The sequence below is a fragment of the Prosopis cineraria genome, unplaced genomic scaffold, assembly GCF_029017545.1.
Source record: "Prosopis cineraria cultivar Desert tree isolate PC_DT_omini unplaced genomic scaffold, ASM2901754v1 PC2, whole genome shotgun sequence".
Taxonomy (NCBI): Eukaryota; Viridiplantae; Streptophyta; class Magnoliopsida; order Fabales; family Fabaceae; genus Prosopis; species Prosopis cineraria.
Genome location: NW_026555333.1, coordinates 29,507,032 through 29,528,719, shown reverse-complemented (window position 1 = coordinate 29,528,719; position 21,688 = coordinate 29,507,032).

The following is a 21,688-nucleotide window of genomic DNA, read 5'->3' as shown; positions in this document are numbered from 1 at the left end:
TATATATATATATATATAATATTTTGATATAAAATGATATAAAACTTAAAAAATTAATTAATATTTATCATATTTTATATATATTTTTAAAAAATTATTTTTTTATTCGGGTATTCAGGCCAAGCCCGAACTTGATCGAGCTTGGCCTGAATTTCCTTGGGCCCAAATAGGCCCGAAAAATAAAAAATTAATATTTTTTTTAAGTTTGGCTCTAAATTTTCTCGGTGGATTCGGGCTGGTCCGTCGGATTTGGTTCAAATTATCGGCTTTAATTTTAAATTTCTTTTCTTTGTCTTCTAATTTCTTTCGTTAAATGTTTACAACTATTCAAACGCGTGACATCCTTTTCCTTCTCGTTATTTTCCCCTAATTAATATATTCTTTTTATCATGTAAAAAGAGCTCGAACTCTTTAATCGCTCTCCAAACTTTATACCACTAATTCTTAACAATTGAGTTTAGTGCAAGTGAAATAAAATTCCACTAAAGATTCTCCTATGATCATGAGATTCTAATGAATTTAAAATAATCACTATTAATTTAAGATATTCTGCAATAATCTTGGATATTCCTCCCCAACCTGAGGAAGAGATGTCATCAATTTTCAGCTTGAATAATAGAAGCTCCAACCTCCAACTACTGCTATTCAACCCCTTATAAGTTAGAAGAACGTTTCGCATAACTTCCACATCATGCCGGGACATAAGACATGCCTGCCAATCCTTCAAATTAAATATCATGTATAAAATTGTGGTTGTTGAAAGTTGATATATACTCTATTTCTCTCAAATTATAAAATACTTTTAAAAAATATTTGATGTCTTAAAATATAAGACACTTTGATAAAAATAAAATTTTATTAATAATGTTTTTTTCAATATTATCTTACTTTTCTTAATACTTTTTCCTAAATAGAGTATTAAATGAAGAGTATTTTTAAAAGTTTATATTTTTATTTTAAAACATAAAGTTTTAAAGCATATTTAATAAATTTTATTGATAAGTGTGATTTTGTTTAAAAATATTTTATAATTTAGAATGGAAAAAGAAAATATTGACACCAGCTACCATGCTTTTGGACAAGGCAAGTATCGCTATTTTGCATTAATAGTCTGACTATTCAAACTTTTGTTTGTTTGTTTGTCAGTTTTTTTTTTTTTTAGGGATAACAAATTCAAACTTTTGTTTGGGGCAAACCGCAATAATGGTCTGACTACTCAAACTGAATCATCGCCACCAGATACTATTCAAACTTCATATATGAGACTTTAGGAACCCAATAGTTGGTCTCGCTATAATTGCATTTAAATTAATTAAATAGTATAAATATTTTATAACTTCAATGTCTACCAATAATATACTTTAATTTATCTCTTTTTAGGGGCTGTTTTGTAATTTGGGAACGGGTGGATGCCAAGGGAAGGTGGGGGAAGAAAACAAAAGGCAATTTCAATCTTAAAAAATAAAAATAGAAATTTCATTTTTTTTTATAAAATGATATTTTCCAATTGAGAGTTCTAGACTTCAAGGAGCTTTACTACAATTTTATACTCCCTCCGGTCTTTATATATATATATATATCAAATATGTCATTTTTTTAAAAAAAATTGATATTCCTTTTTATTAATCACTTTGCAAGAAACCTGATTATTAATTATTTTTTCTAATTTTAATTGTAATTATCTGTGTAGAATAAAAAAAGTTATGCATGAAAGAGAAAATATTTTGAATGTTGGCTTATTTAAATAACAATAAATTAACAGCTTTCTTTCTTTTTAAAAATAATATCAATAATTTAATTACATCTTCTTAATTTTGATGAGATAATTAGAAGTTCCTTGTAAGTTGTGAAATATGGGAGGAGATAGGGAAGACAGAGAAAGAAAAAGGAGGGAGTAAGCATATTCTCAGATCAAATAAGTTGTCAATCCCTTACCCTTTTGTCAAGTATTAGAAAATACTCCATCTATTAAAAAATAAAAGACATTTATCTAAGATTGAATGTTTAAAAATAGAAGTTATTTTTAGCTTTAGTTTTCAATGTGTAACTAATGACCTTTTTCCAAAAACACCCTTGATAAATAAACTAGTTGACCAATTCACCTTTAAATGTATGTGACATCCTATAACAAGGGTAAATAAGGAAATATAATGTTAATTTAAAGACAATTAACTAACTTATTATGAATGTAATTTAATTAAAAATGTCTTATAATTTTTAAGGAAGGGAGTAAAAAATCTTCAATGCAATTTATGCACTGCCTCAATTTTTGAAGCTAGTCTTCATTTTGAAGTTGTTGATTCTTGAAGTTGGTAAAGTCCACCTAGTGCAAAAACTATTTTCTAATTTCTTTTCTAAAAATTTTAAATTTCTATTCTATATACATCATTTTACTTGGTGTTGAAACATATGATTTTTCATATATTTTTTTAAAAAAGTAACTACTTTCTATACAGGGTAAATAAAGACCCAATGTAGAATTATTGTCATTTTTTTACATTTCTTTAAAAAAATTAAAAATTTCTACATCGATTATATATGGAACCTAAGTAGAAAGTATTTTATTAAGTCTTTTTATTTATGACAATGCCACTACTCACACTTTTTTGCAATAGTTTTTTTTTAGTTGAAAAGTTTTTTGACACAACTTTATGGACTCTAACATGGTTCGTTTGAATCACATAGGCACCCAAGGAAAGGGTGAATTGGGTAACACTTAAAAATTTTTAAAAAATTAAAGAGTGAAAAACTTTAGTTTGGAGGAAAAGGATGAAACACACAAGATTTATACTAGTTCAACCCCAAACTTGGCTTATATCTAGTCTTTAAGATCATACTCGAGAATTTTAACTAAAATTACAAGCTTCAATGGGTGTTTGCCACCACAGTATAACTCATAATACTTAACATGTCTTGAGTCAATTAACAAACCTTACTACAATCTAGTAAGTTATTACAAACACTTGAAAAAAACCTTTCCAAGATTTCAGAAGAATAAGTTAAACTTTCATAAAAAAAATCTCCTAAATAGTAGATAAATTATAGTTGAAAGCTTATAAACTTGTGAGAGATTTTTCACAATTCTTTTCAAGAATGATGAATGAATGCTAAATGATTAAGCATAATTTGAAAGCTTTTTGAGTGCTCAAATAAAAAAAAGTTCGCTCAAAGATCAAAAGGTCTAGTTTAGACTTGAATTGTATCACATATATGGTCTTGGTAGTTGATAAATTGTTGAAATAGTATTACTAGCCATTGGTGTTATTTCTTGCATGCATCCTGTTATATCACATATGAAATAGCTTGTATCAAGTTCCAGATATCTATATGTGATAAATCAGGCATGAACTCAAGGACATCTCACATGTGGTTTTGAATATATGAATATGCAATCTATTTTGTGTGCAAAAACTCGCATGCGATCCTCTTGCTCTCACACATTCTTTGGCTAACAGAAAGCCAAAATCAATTGTATGTGACAAACCTTGTGTGCGACCAACTTGTCCTCATGCTTTATTTGGCTGGTAGAAAGCTAAGCCCCAATCTATGTGACGAAACTTGTATGGAACCAACATGCTCTCACACGTGGTTTGGTTGGCAGAATGCCAAAACTAGTTTTGTATAACAAAACTCGCATGGACACAATAGACTATCACGTGTGGAATGACTTATCCCAAACACAAACCATTCAGGAAGACAAATCACCCGTGGAACACAATAACTCACACATGAAATGGCATATTGTAAAGCTTAAACCATTTTGGGATACATATCACACATGAAACCATTATGCACTCAAGTGAGATTTTGCATGATCAAGAGATATGGAATTGTTAATCATAAATCATGCAAGTGTATAAATTAAAGAAAGCTTGAAATGATTTAAGACTTAATTTAGCAAAATGTGTTCAAAGGAACAAATGACAAATCACATGTGGTTATCATTTGCTCTCACGTGTGAAATGACTCTTGACAAAATGCAATGTAACACAATATGCCAAATCAAGCAAGCAGACTAAGGGGTTGCTTGTGTGATTTGGAACACAAAAGCAGTGTCAAGGCATCACACAAACACAAGTAATAAATTATGTGTGGATCACTTCCTGATTTTTGCATGAAATGTCAGTTGGTGTGCCTAACTAGCTAAATCAAATGAGTGATCATATAAAATCATGTGTAATGTTGCAGACAATGAAAAGCCAAACTTCTATGAACCACTACAAGCTAAAATGACATAACTTGCATTCTTGAAAGTACAAAGATGAGTCTTAATGTGCATAAATGAGACTTATGAGTTAAAGATGATGCATTCATTTTAATGATAATGAAATGTGATTAAGCTCTCAAAGTTTTCACATTGAATCTAAGAGAATTAAATGATTTATCCTATAGTTCTTCATCTTCTCTTGATTCTTCATGCTCTTAAGGTTTTGTCTTCATCCATGATTATTTATTTCTTTGCACACATAACAAACATCACTTCTCTTAGTTTTCTAATAATCAAAATACATGATCCAACAGATTCTTAAAACTTGCACAACATAAAAGAAATAACACAAACAAAATATCATGTTGACAACTTGCCCCCTCTTTATTTGCTTTCTATGTGAGAAAATCATGAAATGATATTCTCACCTTGGAACAAATGAGGAAAGAAGCATGTATTTTATTTAGGGGACAAGATTCAAGAATAAACAAAAAACAAAATGAAGACAAGACTTGTAAAAACCTAATTTCACAATAGGGTCTATTCAAGTTAAGGCCTTATGGAAGTGAAGTGCATGTTTACATCGGATATGAGTGTGTGTGGCTAGTCAAAATAGGGTTTAACGAGGTCTTGCCAATTTTTTTTTATAAAAAATGCCAATAAAAACTAGACTTAAAGGGCATGTTATTACATGGGTTGAAAAGAATCAGATTTGTCGAAATTAGGCTTTAAGGGTGTAATGTTCACCACAATTATGTACTACTTAAAACCTCACTACCATGGTAATAAATGATTAAGACCCCCATATTAGTCATTACTATGGTAAATAGAATTAACCATGGTTAAAAAAGTCAAACATAAGTTTAATAGGAAATACTTTTGAAAATGGGATTCCTAGTTTTTAAATCCATAAAATAAAATCATTGATCTCAAGAGTAAAAAACCAGAGTAATCTAACAAATGGAAGTAAAATACAACATCAAAATAGAATCACACATTAATTGGTGGCGAAATAGTCATTTTTCCATTCTATCACCATTCTGAAGGCACATCAGCTGCAGCATGTGGAATAGAGAAAATGCACCATGGCATGCCTTTGCTATGTTGTGTGCTGCCTTGTGATGCACATCCATTTAAGCCATGACTTCAAAATTTCCATTAAAAATAAAGATCCTTCGACTTCATAAACGTTGTAGAGTTAGCAAACTATCAGACCTAGCTTGGTGATTCTTCCTAGCTTTACAGTCCACGTTCAATGTCTTAGCCAATTTTTCTAAGCCACTGCAAAACTTCATCATATGCTTCATGTCATGCACTTTGGCTCTAAAGAATTGAGCCACCAAATATCTAAACAAGTGAACATGAGACGGCAACTATCCCCTTATTAGAAGTTTGATATCATGAACCCAAAATTGCAAAGACTGTGGAATGTGTGACCCATGTAGGACGAGAATTGAATCATTATCCTGATTTTGAAATAATAATCTGGAAAGTCCAAGACGACATACCCTTTTCGGCTTTTCTTGTTCTTCATGAAATCAATACTCTGCTTCTCCAACAATTGAATGGACTCAGGCGCTCAACGTCGTGGGGATCCCAGCTCAATGTCAATGTCATGGTAGTTATGTACTTATTTGGTTTCTATTTTCAAAAATCTTTTATTTTTGTTTTTAGAAGAAAAAATAAAAAACAAAAAAAAACTTATTTGAATAAGTGTTCTGATTTTCATTTTATTTAAAACTGTTTTCATTTTTGGTTTTAAAGACAAAAAGTTAGAAACATTTCAAAACTATTTTCATTTTATTTTTATATAAAAATAAAACTACAAAACTCCACCATTTAGGTCTTTAAAATATCAGAATGCCTCTTATTTTATATAGAAGATAATGATATACATCAAAATTGGAAAGGCAAGACATGCTGTAACATCCCTATTTTTATTTTTAAAAATTATGTAATATTATGAGGGAATTATTCCATGGTAATTAGAAATTACCATGTCCTTCTTTGAGTTAAAGTTTAAGATCTTAATTCTAATTCCTATTTTTTTAAGAAAAGAGAATTAATATGGTTAAGTGGAATTTAATTAAACTATGTAAACTATTTATTCACTTGCGTGATTTTAATTGTATAAATATTATGAAAATTTTATTTGAGAAAAATATATAAATTAAGTTTACTCATTTGAATTTTATGACAATCTTGAAAAAATGAAGATGATTTGAAGATTTATTGTTATCAGACCGTGATATACGATTTATGGGGTAAATAGAAACTATACAAGATAAAAAAAAAGACATGAACATAGTGGGTGGCACATAGGCCAAGCCCGCTATATCCTTCCTTGTATTCATTTCCATTTCCTTCTTCCCTGTGCTATAACAGTTGCAATACAGAGAGGGAGAGCACAGGCGGAACAGGGTGCATCCGAGAAGGTGATCTCAAAGGATAAGTTCTATTTCTTTTAGACTAAGTAAGTGACCTAAATTTTTCTTATCATCTTTTTTCATTAGTTCTTGAGTTTTTTGATGAAGAAGAATATAGGGCTTGTTAGACTTTGAATTTTTGGAGGAATTAAAGTGAGGGTTTAGTTGAAATTTTGTGATTTATGGTTTTGGTAGTGATATATTTCAAGACTAATGGTTTATTTTGAATTAATGGAGATTATATTAATTATTAAATGGATATGTTTTGAGGTTAATGATAGAATGTGAATATTTTTGATTTTGGTGAGAATTTTAAATGATGGAATTTTGAGATTGAGGATGATTTGAGTAAATTAGTGTTGTTTAATAACTCAAACTAATGAAACGAGGTTATTGAATTATAGGAATATATTTGGGATGAAAAAAATTATTTTAAAAGAAATTAAAGTTTAGAGAAAAATTGGGGTTTTTGGGTTTGGCTAAGCTCTTTGGGATCTAAATAAGTTAATGGAACTAATGGGTAACTAAGTTATCTGGTAAAATGAATTTTGGGATTTTGAGTGAAATGGATAGTTGAGAAAAATTATGATTTTGATAAGGAATTGATGTTGAGTTGTCTAAATTGTAGACCAACTCCCTTGAGCTCTTGGAGTGAGTGGGAGCTTAGAATTGGATTGTATTCATGAGTGTCCCTTTTGACTGACTCAAGAATTGGAGGTAATTGAAAAAATAAATTTTTTCATATACTTGTTTAAATATTTTTGGTAAATTTGAAAGTATTGAAAGCATGTTTGTATATAATGATGCTTTTTTTGTATTTTAGAACATGTGTAAAGTAGGTGTGAAATAAATTGTCAAAAATTCAAGATAATTGAGTATATTATGTGATATTGAAAATTATGAGAATGATTCGATGACTATGAAAATTGAGTTCAAGAAATATGAAAATGTTAATGGAATTGAATATGATTGTTGAAAATATGATATCATTGACATGCAAAAAATACATTATGTTTACATATAATTGTGAACATGATGGCATCATTGTAAAAGTGAAATGGGTGGGAATTTCACCATAGTCGTGAGGTTGTTGTGTTATAAATCAACTGTGGCATAAACAACACCTGGGGAGCTCCTATTGTTGTATAGCTATGGCACCTACTCAGATAGGAGTTAGATATGGGTTTGGGTCTGTTGATGGTACTTTAGGAGTGGGTATTGTTGCACCAAATGTTTTGATGATGAAAAAATCTAGAGAAAGGCGTGTTACTTATATAGAATGAATATTAAGATTCAAGTAGCAAAACATCAATAAAAGGAGTTTTAAGAAAAGTCATCATATGCTACTTAACATCATGAATTTCTTAATCTTGTGATTAGCTGTTAGTTAGGAGTAAAGTGGTAATTAGTGTGGGATTAGAGATTTGGATGATTATGTGATGATTTGGCTCATTGAGATGTTAAGTGAACAGGTACGGGTAGAAGGATAGCGTTTCAAGTCGAATTGACTGCGTATGGTGAGAATTCTTCTCATCGTGCCATGCATTGCGGCTTATGGTGCATGCACCACAGTACATGGACCAAAAAATAACCCCTTAAGTCCTAAATTTTGGGTGATTTTTAGAAGGAAGAAATCAGAAATGCATGAGAGGAGAAGAGGGGAAGGGCTGATGTGCTAGGGTAAGCCATTTGAAGTCATTGGAAGGTGCTTTTGATTGATAACTTAGCGGGTAAGCTACGTATAATCCTTACCTTCCATTCTACCTAAATTTTTATAAATATGAGTTGTAGAGAAATTAAATCGGTGAAATTTTAGGGGTTTGATTCTTATCTAATAGTAATAAAAAGGTTCTCAGGAGTTAAATTTGAGCTTTGTGATTAGTTTAAAGTTGAATGATAAAACTTTAAACCCATAGGCTCAATTTGGCCCTAAGTTAGAGAGAAAAAGGGGTAAGAAATCATGTTTGAATGAAGTGAGACTGGTTGAAGTGATGTAAAGTAATAATCGAGTAGTAATAAACCTAGATTGGATAAATCAAAAAGAATATACGGCTAAATATAGCCATAAGTAGTAATTATGTATTTTTAGTTAAATTGAACTAAATGACTAAATTATGCCAAATGTGTTCAGATTGACATATTGAGTGGGTGAGTTTAAAAAGAAAGCTTCTGATAAGTTATAGTGGTGGTTGAAAACCACAAGTAACCTTTCTAATGATAGAAGGGTTGAGGTAAATAGATAACTTCTTTTGTTTGATTATTTATTTTAACTGTGTGTGAGTATGCTATGTAGTGCATGAAATGGTTTTCAACTAAGCATGATTTATGACACTTTGTGAATGTTGCATGAAATGACCTTTGATTAAATAGAAATATTGAAACATGTGATTTGATATATATTATGTGTGTGTATATATATATATATGTTATGTATTGAAACATGATAAATGGTGATTGAGAACTTAAGAATGGTTCAAAAAGCATGATCATAAGGGTGGAAGTTCACCCGTGTAGGTTGTGGTGATAAGACCATATGACATATTCTCCTCAGTGCATGACGGGGTGCGGTATTAGAGAGTTATACCTTCTTAGTGCCTTTTTAGGTGTGGTGTTGGAGAAGATCTCCTTAGTTCCTATTGAGGTGTGGTGTTAGAGATTTAGAATTCCTTAGTGTTTGTGTGATACGGTGTTGGAGTCAATGACACCTTATTGTTTGTGTTAGGAAAAATCATAGTTTGAAATTGAGATAAAACACCTTTGGCCGAGTGATTCTACCACTAAAGGTGAGTTTAGGGCTAATGATAGTATGCATGGGTGTCGCACCTAGAAATGCGACACGGACGGCACGAAAGCGGAGGTTCCGACCTTTGGAAGGGAGACCGGAGAAATGGGAGTCGCCACCAAGATTTTGAGGGAAATCTCGAGAAACCGTTTAAAAAAGGATAAGGATGGTCTGCGAAAACAAAGAACAGGTTCGGGAGTTGGTTGAGTGTGAGGAAGGTGTTAGGCACCCCACAACACCCGTTCGTGAGAACAGTTACCTAAAGTTTGTTGTGATATATTAATATGGTTTTAAAATTATTTTAATTATCCCTTTTATATTCATGTGTTTGATATAAAAAATGATAAGAATTAAGCGAGAAATATTTATTTATTTACGGGGAGGATTTGACTTAGAATCTGACTCTGAGGCATACGTACTTAGAATCTGACTCTGAGGCATACGTACCCTGTGATGGGGATCAAAGTCCACGTAGTTCGGGCTTGGTAATTTGTTGGTGAAAATATATATTTTTGAAGAGAAATTAATTAAAAATAATTCACCATTTTATAAAAAAAATAATTTCTGAAATTTTTGATATGTGTGTTTTAAATTGCAAAAAGTAATTTAATTTCAATTATTTTCTCAATTTTTGAATTTTTGGAAAAGAAAAGGATTTAAAATTTTTGCTATATATTTTATGATTGGGAATTTAATCACAGTTCCTGTAGAGCTTTATTGGCTCATACAATAATGCAATCATTCTAAATATCTGTGGAGATTTCAAAATCTCTCACAAGAAAAGAATTAAATTTATTTATATGTTAGTAATAATTTATTCAAGTATGAATATATATGTTTTTAGAGAATTTTAATCATCATACTTGTAAAGCCTTATTGAATTTTATGGTAATATGATTATCCTAAATATCGGCGGAGATTCAAAATCCTCACACCATAAAGGATTAAATATTATATATTTTAATACATAATTATACAATTTACATTTTTAAATATAAAAATCTTAATCACTATACCTGCGAAGTCTTATTGACTTTCATGGTAAGATAATTATTCTAGAGGTCTATAGACATTCAAAAATCTCATATGACCAAAAGATATAATTGGTAAATATAATTATAATCTAAATTTATTAATTTAATTAATTTAAAATTATAAAAACCATATTATATTTTATTTACAAAAATTCATTTATTTATTACAAAAATTGAGAATCACTATATCTGCGAGGAATTATTATCCCACACGATGAGTTAATTAATTTAAGTCTCTATGGAGATTCTTGAAATCTCTCATTAGACTTAAATATTTTATTATATAAAAAAAGGGTTAATTTTAATGATGAGCTTTTGAAACCCATATTATTATATACAAAATTAATCCTCGTACCTCCGAAATCTTATTGATTTTCATGATACAAGATCATTTTAAATGCCTATGGAGATTCTAAATTTCACACATAGATAATCAAGATATTTGCGTTTGTAATCGGTGCGTAATATTATGATTGGCTAAACAATTTATGCAATGAAGGCAATGGAAAGAATAAATTAATTTGATAATTCACTATTCTTTCTACTTGAGGATATATTCTAAAAAACATCAGATTTGGCATAAATTTTTAGCAAGATCATAGCCACAATAGATGTGACCCCAAACTACCATCAACCTCACAAATTATCAATATTTTTATAGGCTCTTTTTTTTTTTATTTTATCAAACACCTCTCAAATATGTTCTAAATTCTATATAAAAGTATTTGATTCTTGAAATTTTTTTTAATGCCTAAACATACATCTGAATCAGTCCACAATCTTAATATCTATCAATAAATACATATATATATATATATATATATGTTCATCAACGAATACAGAATAGGGGAGATGACATGATTTAAATATTACCTTAGCAGATACACATTTTTCTTCCTCTTAAGATAATGCTTTGATCACCTTGACTTCAAGTTTTGAACATGTTTCTGGTTCTGAAGGGAGGAGCAGAGGAAGAAGAGAACATCTTTATTGCTTGCAAAACATCACAAACTCGTGTGAGTGTGCATGCATGCTCCTGTTCATGCATTTCCTTTCGTTCATTCTCCTTCCTTCAATTCATGCATTTCCTTCTTGTTCATTCTCCTTCCTTCACACTCCTTAGCAAGATGTAAAAGCAGACCCTAGCAAAGAAGGAGCTCGTTCTCGTGCTCTCTCTTCTCTTCCTCGGTCACTTTCACTCTTTCAGTCTCTTTTTTTTCTGTGCTGCCTCCTCTCCGTCTCTGTTCAGCTTCATGCTCTCTTATCTTTTTTTTTTTCTCAGTTTTTTCGGTCTCTCCCTCTCTTCCTGGCTCTCTTTTTTTTAGTTGTTTTTCAGTGCTCTGTTTTTTATGTTTCTCGTCCAGTTGTGTTCTCTTCTCTTCATCTCTGTCTCTCCTCATTTTTTGTCCATGTTCCGTGCTCTCTCTCATTCAGCTTCTCTATTTAGTCATCCTTCAGCTTCTCCGCTCTCCTTCTTCCAGTTTTTCTCCATCTCTTCCTTTCCATTTTCATGCTCTGTTTTGAATGCCGTCCATGCTCTGTTTTTTCTTTATTTTTCTCCCTCTCCAGTTTCAGTCTCTCCTCCTCTTTCTTGCTGGTTTTCTGTATATGCTCTTTTCTCTCGGTCCCCTTCGTTCTCGATCTCCTACTCCCTCTCATTCCTTCACTTCTTCATCCCTTTTAAAGCAGAAACAGGGAAGTTTACGTGTGAGGAGTCCCTGTCCGCTCTGTCTCGCATGTGTATGTGTTCTCTGTGTCTGTCTAGTTTGTCTCGCGTGTGTGTGTTTGCTTTGCTCTTTTTTTTTTGTATGTATCAGCTGGCGTGTCGGGTTCTGTTTTTGTGTTCACTGTGCACGTTTGCTTCTCCCTGGTTTGCTATTGCTGTAACGTGCATGATTTTTGTTTCTCTCCTTCTGTTTTTTTTTTCTTGTGTTTTCGTGTAGGTTAGGGTCTCTCTCTCTCTCTCTCTTCTTCCTTTCTGCGTTTCATCTCTGCTTCTTCCTGAAAATGCTCATGAGTGTGTACGTATTGCGTTTTTGCTGTGTTATTTTTTCTTTTTCCTCTCATCCAAGGCTGAACAGATGGCCAAGAGATATAAATGCACATGTATTCTGACTGAAAGAAGGATTCTGGAGTTGATGGTTAATCTTCGGTTTATATATATATATATATATATATATATATTCTTAAAAGAAACCCCAACTCTCTCTCTATATATACATTTTTTATTTTTTATTTTTATTAATTTCAAAAATTAGATTAAGGGATTAAAAATCTTATTTTGGATTAAACAAATATTTAAAAAATAATAATCCTAAAAAGGATTAAATTTTATTTTTGTATTTTTATATATTTTTTAATTATTTATTATTAAATTTAAAAAATGTCCGGAAAAAATACAGTGTTCACAATTGGTCTAAAGCGAGCCTATGGTTTCATGTTCGAGTGATTTAGAGGTTTGCTCGGTAGTGATTATACTATATGTTGCTATATGTTGTATTGGTGGAAAAAGTGGTAAAACAAGTGTAAAAGTGAAGAAATGATTTATATAAGTGATAATTGAAATGAAATATGTTATATGTTTTATTAAATGGTATATTATGCTTTACTTTCATATAGTTACCTATGATAGTCAATAAGAATGAGTTATTCTATTATTGAGATTTTTATCTCACCCTCATGGTTATATTTTTATAGGACAAAGTAGTGATCATATTAAGGAAAAAGAGTCAGGATTAGCTTAGAGTTGTGAAAGCCGTGTGAGCTCAGAGTATTGTGTAATGAACTAAAAAATCATGTATAAATATGTAAATAAGGTTCCATAGGATTGCATTCATGTTTTGATTAGAGATTTTTCTAAAATCTTAGCACAATTGTGTATGCATGTGGTGAAATGAATCAGGGGCTAAGATTTGGTTGTGTGCGTTGTGAATATTGTGAGTTTAGTGAATCTTAGCTTATGTGTGAAATTATGATGAAATGAGTAATTTAGGGCTAAGATTGAGTTATGATTATGTTATAATTATGGATAGATGTGATTTTGGTGAGAAAAAGGGCCAAGTGGGCTAGGTTGTGCCAAAATATGTTAAACTGTAAAAAGTTGAGAAATGTGGAGATTGGCCGTTCAGGGGTCAAATTTTAGTAAATGTGTATATATATGTTATGTTATGGTCAATCAAGTGTATTAGGTCCTTTGTATGGTCTAATGAGAGAAAGGGATCGATTTAAGTGCTTGGAAGAGCAAAAGTTTTTTAAAAAGTAACTTTTGCACCCTAGGTGTTCAAATTTTGATCGGACCATTAGATCGTATCCAAACCTATCTCATTAGCTAGCTTGAGAGATAAGCTTCATATGGGCACTTGAATCACTTCAATCGAACATCATATGTGGAAACAGCATACAAGAAAGTTTGTCATTTTGCTATCAAAATGACAGCAAAAATTTCAGACTGACGTGTCGTGGCGTATGACATAAAAAGTTTGGGTGTGTGGCTCTGCGTCACATGCCGTGGCGTATATACTACATGTCATAACATATGGCCTATTTTCCAACCTAATTTTATAGTTTTTAAGGCATGCAATGATTAAGATGAATGTATATTATTTATTTCTGCTGTATATTGCTCTAATGTATTATGGTTTTGATGTTTTGCAAAACAAGTCTTTGGCCAAAGCTTTTCAAACAAATTATTTAAGTACTAATTGGTGTCTATGATGTAATTAGTTAATCTTCTCCTATATCTAGCAGATATGGGAGGAGATTACAAGTTTGGTATTAGTTTCTTGAGTTTCAAGACCTAATTGTGGTGATTGATTCTTCTTTGATGCATTCACTTAGAGATGTGGCAACTTATCATTGTTCATTACACAACTCTTTCCCTGATATCCTTTGTGTTTCTTATTTTTGTCCTTAAGAGTGGAGAAAATAGTATAGTATGAGGAGAGGCACTCGTGCTAGAAGTGTTGTGTCTGAATACGTTGTTGAAGAAGGAGTGAGGTCCAAAAGTTTAACGGTTCAGCCGCGAAGAGATAGACATGATGAGTTACTTTAAGAGCTTAGAGATATGGTGGTAGATATAAGGCAGACGGTTAGGCATCATGACACGATCTTGAGAGGTAAAGAGTAAGAAGAGAGAGTTAAGGCTCAAAATATTTTAATACATGAGGAAGCACATAGTAGACTTAGACCAAACTCAAGGTCTGGGTAGTAGGCAAGAGATTCCTGATATTGATCCATTAATTGATCGTGCTTAGAAGATGTTTGTTTAGTTTAACCCGCCTACTTTTGACTAAAGTATCAGAGAGGAAGAAGCAGAGTTGTGGGTTAAGTGGTTAGAAAACATCTTTGAGGCGGTGATCTGTACCCCTATCCAAAAAGTTATCTTGGTCACAGTGTAGATTGTTAGTGCTGCTAAAAGGTGGTGGGAGTCTATGAGGCCGACTGGTGGTGTTTGGTTGAGTTGGGATGAGTTGAAGAAGGTCTTCTTTGGTCAGTATTTCCCAATCTCATTTAGAACTGAAAAGGAAGAAGAATTTCATGCATTTAGGCAGGGAAATCTCGATAAGGAAGAGTTTATAAGAAGGTTTAATGACTTATCAACTTATTCCACATACCTCTAGCATAGCAGTGATATAAAGTAGAAAGCTGAGAGGTTATTGGAAAAGATAAGACCTAAGTATTGCCAGCAAATAGCACTATGACAACTTATAAGGAAATGTGCCACAAGTTGAGAGTAGCAAGTAGATATGGTAGAGAGGCAGATACCAAGAGGAGACAAGATAGTATGGGAAAGTTTCATTCCCTTTAAGTCTGAAAAGCAAAATTTTAAAGAGACCTCGGTTTAGTATTGGCAATTCTAGTTCCTTAGGAAAGAGAGGTTTTACTAGAGGGACATAATCTCAATCATTTTAGAGAGGGTCAGTTCAGAGAAGTAGAGGTGTGAGAATTGGCCCTCCACAGTCTTCAAGGCAAGCGTCGAATGTTCTAGCATTGACCTTGAGTATTGGAAGGACACCTAATTGTAACATTTGCAACTGATCTCATCCAAGATGTTGGGCTTGCTTCAAGTGTGGCAAGTCGGGTCATATAGTGAGACAGTGCCTGGAGGGTAGAGTTGAGGGGACTGTGAAGTGTTCCACTATCCCTAATTGAGTGTTTGCAGTCATGCAGGAAGAGGCTAGAGCGTCTCCAAACGTGATCAAAGGTATAATTTTTGTTTGTGGCCATAAAGTAGAGGCATTATTTGATTTTAGTGCTACGCATTCTTTTGTGTCTAAGGAGTGTGTGGATAGATAGAATATGTAATTGCAAGAGTTGTCTATGCTCATTAGAGTGACGATGCCTTCTAAATTGTTTAATATCACTAGTAGGGCTTGTCAAAACATGGAGATTTGATTTGAGAATAGAGTTTCCAAGATTGATTTGATTTGTATTCCTATGAAAGGAATAGATGTAATTATTGGCATGGGTTAGTTAGTAGCATATAATGCTATGCTTGATTGTGCCAAAAAAGTGGTTTCACTACTAGTGTTGTGTGCAACAATAGATTCCTTGAAGTAGCTTATGTTCCTATCGGTAGTAAGTGCCAAGAAGTTCATTCGGTAGGGTTGTGAGGTGTATATGGTGTTTTTTTACCTCTAATATTGTGTATCATGGTGGAATTGAGAAAATTAGGACAGTAAGTTCTCTGAGGTGTTTTCAAACGAAGTGATTGGATTATCTCCTGAAGGGAAGTTGAGTTTTCAATTGATTTGGTTCCTGAAACTAAACCAATATCAAAGACTCCGTATAGAATGTCGCCATCAAAGTTGGCTGAGTTAAAGAAACAGATTGAAGAGTACTAGACAAGAGATTTATCAGACCAAGTATATCATCCTAGGGATCGCCAGTGTTGTTTGTGAGGAAGAAGGATGGTAGTTTACGTCTTCGCATCGACTATCGATAGTTGAACAAGGTGACCATCAAGAATAAGTATTCTTTATTGAGAATTGATGATCTTTTAGATCAATTAACTGGTACCTCAGTCTTTTGCAAGATTGACTTGAGGTTTGTGTACCATTAATTGAGTCAGTGAAGCATATACACCTAAGATAACTTTTAGAACTTGGCATGGACACTGTGAGTTTTTGGTTATGCTATTTAGTTTGGCCAATGTGCCTGTAATGTTCATGGACTATATGAACCGAATCTTTAGACCATATTTGGATCAGTATGTAGTGGTCTTTATAGATGATATCCTAATCTATTTTGAGAATGAGGAGCAATATGGGAGGCATTTGAGAATGGTGCTCCATATTTTGAAAGATTAGAAGTTATATGCTAAGCTTAATAATTGTGAGTTCTAGCTAAGAGAAGTCTAATTTTAGAACGCATGATGTCTACGGATGGAATTTCGATAGATTCGCATAAGGTTGATGCAATATTGAAGTAGGAATGTCTTAGTCCAATCATAGAGATATGCAGTTTTTTAGGATTAACTAGGTATTATTGATGATTTATCCAGAGATTTTCCTAGATAGCTTCTTCTTTAACCAAGTTGACAAGGAAAAATCAACCTTGTATTTGGGATGACTAGTGTGAAGTAGTGTTTCAGAAGTTAAAAGAGAAGTTAACTATAGCTCTAGTGTTAATTATACCTAATTCGAGGTTACCTTATGAATGTACATGGATGCATTGTTGAGAGGTCTTGGATGTGTCTTAATGCAAGATAGTCGGGTTGTAGTATATGCTTCATGACAATTGAGACTGCATAAAGAGAACTATCCTCCATATGATTTAGAGCTCTTAGCAGTGGTGTTTGCTTTAAAGATTTGGCACCATTACCTGTATGGTGCAATATTCATTATGTTTAGCAACCATAAGAGTTTGAAATACTTGGTGGATCAGAATGAGCTAAATATGAGGTAGAGGAGATGGATAGAGCTTCTTAAAAATTTTAACTTTGAATTGAAATACCATTTGGGTAAAGTTAATGTGGTTGCTGATACATTAAGCCGGAAGACTTTGCATGTGGCAAGTTTTATGGTTAAGGAGCATAGATCGATGGAATTATTTATTGAGTCGTTGCAGGATGCGGCACTAAAGGCATTAGTTGGTGCCTATTCTATGGAGGTTAACATTGATTTCTGGAGAGAATTAAGAATGGCACAACTAGAAGATAAGAGTCTTCTGAAGATCAGAGAAGAGATTAAAGCGAATCAGGCCACTGATTTCAGTTCTAGTGATGATGGTTTTATTGTTTACCAAGATAGGATTTGTGTGCCCGATGTTATAGACCTGAGGAGAGTGATATTGAGTGAAGCTTATTATAGTAAGTACACAATCCATTCAAGAGTTACAAAGATGTACTAGGATATGAGGCGATATTGGTGGTGGTTTGGTATGAAGAAGGATGTTATTGAGTTCATAACTCAATGTTTAACTTGTCAAAAGGTTAAGATAGAGCATCAGAGACCAGTAAGAATACTGTAACTGTTGGATATTCCTAAGTGGAAATGGGATAGTATACTTATAGATTTTGTAAATGGGTTACCAAGGCCTCAGTTAGGGCATAACACAATTTGGGTTGTAGTTGATAGACTCATGAAATTAGCTTATTTCCTAGCTATTCGAATCAGTGATTCTTTGAAAAAGTTGGCAGAGGTTTATATCCGAGAAGTAGTGAGGCTGCATGGTGTTCTAAAGAGTATAATTTCTTATAGAGATCCAAGATTTACTTTTAAGTTCTAGGGAGCTTTACAGCGTGCTATGGATACTGAGGTAAGATTCAGTAAAGCATATCATCCACAGACAGATGGGTAGATAAAGCGAACCATACAGACCCCAAAAGATATGTTGAGAGCATATGTATTGAAGTTGAAAGATAGCTAAGATCGCTATCTTGCTTTGGCTGAATTTTCTTACAACAACAATTACCATTCCAATATTCAAATGGCATCCTATAAGGCATTATATGGAAGAAAGTGTATGTCATCTCTTTGTTGGACAAAATTAAGTAAGAGGAGTATGTTGGGACCAGATGTTGTGGATTAGACAACTCAAAAGATTGAGTTAATTAGGCAAAAGTAGTTGATGGCTTAGAGCAGGCAAAAGAGTTACGTGTAACAGCACAGCCCCCCAACTCCTTACATTACTGAATGTGGTGTTGGCACATGTCTCCTTATGAGCCCACGTGTGAATTTCCCATGGTAGTACATGGGCTATTTTGTACTCTACTAAAGGTATCTTTTGGAACCTTCCCTAGAATTAAACCCCCAATCTCTCCTACCTTAATAAAGTTATGGCCAACCCTAATACCATTGAGTCAAGTGACTCAATGGTACTAGACTTAGCCTTAACTTCATTAAGATGGTAAAGGTTAGAGGTTTGAGTTTGGGAAGGTTCCAAAAGACCCTTATGAGGCTAGGGTGAGGAATAACCCAAGTACCACCTTAGGAAAAATTGGCTTTCGCTACAGTGATGTAGGTTGGCCCAGTCCAAAAGACCTATAGGAGGGTAGGGTGAGGACTGTTACATTACGTAGATATGCGTAGAAGGCTGTTAGAGTTCCTGGTGGAAGACTGTGTCTTTTAGGGTTACACTAGTAACAGGAATTGAGAGGTCAATTAGAGCCAAGAAGTTGATTCCTCAATTCATTGGTCCTTTCAAGATTCTAGAGAGAATTGGACTAACGGCTTATAGGATTGCTTTGCCACTACAATTGTATGGTGTGCACGATGTGTTCCACATATCGCAACTTAAAAAGTACCAACATGATCCTTCTCATGTGATAGAACTGGAGGAGATTGAACTTCAAGAGAATTTGATGCATAAGGCTAAGATAGAATGGATCGTAGATGTGAAAGAGAAACAATTGAGAAATAAAACTATATGATTGGTTAAGGTTCTTTGGCAAGGCATGGCTCTGAGTGATGCCACTTAGGAGATAGGGGATAGAATGAGGCAATAGTATCCTTATTTGTTTCCTTAGGTATGTATTTAAGTGTTTTATGAATTTTGGAGGCAAAATTCTTAAAAGGAGAGGAGAATTGTAACATCCTGAATTTTTTAATCCTATGATTAGTTGTTAGTCAGGAGTAAAGTGGCAATTAGTGTGGCATTAGAGGTTTGGATGATTATGTGATGCTTTGGATAGTAGCAAGGGAAAAGGATTGGAGACAAATTAGACTCTTGTCATCAATATGCCTCTTGTTCAATTAATGTGTAAAGGATTTGTATTAATTGTTTTATATATAAGTAGGCAAATAAGGGACACATTTTTGCATTGTGATTGTATTTTGAATTGTGATTGAATGTTGAAGACTACCTAGCCATTGTGGATCCAAGCTAGTTTGATTGTGGGAAAAGTATACTTGAGATATTATTAGAGTTTTTAAAATTGGACCAGATTGATTAGTCGAATTGGGAACTGATCAGTGCTCCAGTGCAATAGACAGCATTGAACTGGTAATTAATCAAACCGATCAAAAACTAGTAAACTGGTGAATAAACAGGAAAAAAATGAGAAAACCAAACTATTGGGTGAGCTGGATGGTTTGAGAGACTAGATGTGAAGGACTGAAAAAAAAGAAAGAAAGAAAGGAGAACCCCCAGAAGAAGCCAAGAGAGAAGATGAAGATAAAGAGATTCATTGAAAAATTAAATAAGAAGACGATTTGCAGAAATTCACTACCTTATATGTGCTTTTTCATTAGCAAAACTATCAGATCTACCCTAAAGATTTCAAATGGAATGAAGGCTTTTAGATCTTTTTCTTCATGAAACATCGGCAACGACATAGAAAGCAAGAGGAGGAAAGAAAACAAAGAAAAAGATGGACTGAATTTTCGTATTTGCCTCCTGGGTACATGGGATATCATAATGGTTGTTCCTCTCTCTCCAGGTGCAAGCATCAGTTCAATAATATTATATTATATTATTATATCAGTTCAATGGCATGCATAAGCGTCCACCATCAAACTAAGTCCAACAGATATACTGGTTTCTCTGATAACATCCAATACGCAACCCAAGAATGGTAAAAGTAATCTTTTGCAGTGAACTAACATCCATTGTGGTATATTCTTTGATTATAAATTTATTTTTGGATGTTTCTATTGAAAGCTTGACTTCATATTATGCAGTGAACTAACTGTCATGTTACATGATCAGGTGTTACCTTGTTTTAAACTTTGATAACAGTTTCTCTCTTTTTTTTGAGTATTTTTATTCTAACTTTTTTATATTAATTGTTTTATTAATGATGAAATTTCTTGAAAGAAAAGCTTGAAAATCGGGACTTGCACTATAGGAGGTAGTCAGAATTCAACATAAAATACGAAAATCGAAATAAACAACACTGGTGTGATATTTGAGTGATGCTAAATATATATACTGATTATTACTGTGGAGAATATAATAGAGGAAGTATAACACTTTGTTACCCTTTGATTCATCAGGGCTTGACCAAGCAGCTGAAGAATAACAAGAATGAACTTGTTGAGATGTTGGAAACTACCATTAAAGCAAGAGCAAGCTGTACTCTCAACATCTAATATTTTTTTATATGGCAACAGTATTTTCATAGCTAGTAACATTATTCAAGTGAGGAAGAGCAAGGGCACGTATATAGGTATATATATAGTTGATAGGGTAAGGGCGGTTAAGCTTAGCCTTGCCATTATTAATGAGAGGGCTAGGTGTTTGAAACTGGGTTTACGGATCCACGTCCCTTTTAATGTGAAAATGACGTGGTTGTTAAAATATAAAAGAAAAATCTTATAGGTGAAACCACGTCGCTCTTCCAGAAAAATGACTTGTTCCCTTTAATAATATCACTGCTAGAAAAAGTGGCGTAATAAGTGATTGTTTTATTTATTACACTGCCACCACAAATTATTTTAAGTTACTTTTTAAAAATGTGACGTGAATTAAAGGGTAATAAAATGTACTTTTTGTCATAGTATATCTACAAAATGCTGATGTAGTGAGTATAGAGAGAGAAGGAATAGTGAATATTGATAACATGATGACTATGACAATTAAGGCGATGATAGTAAACTAATCAGTTTATTTATATTTTCTTTTCCTCAAATGAGTATTAAAGGAGTTAGAAAAAGATTTGGATGACATATCAATGGATATATGACAAGGTAAGAATTTGAAGGAGTGAATGGTATTCTATAGACTTATGAATAATTAAGTATACGAATTTATGCCTAAAAATAAATATGACATTTTAGAGTTTGCCTCCCAAATTTTA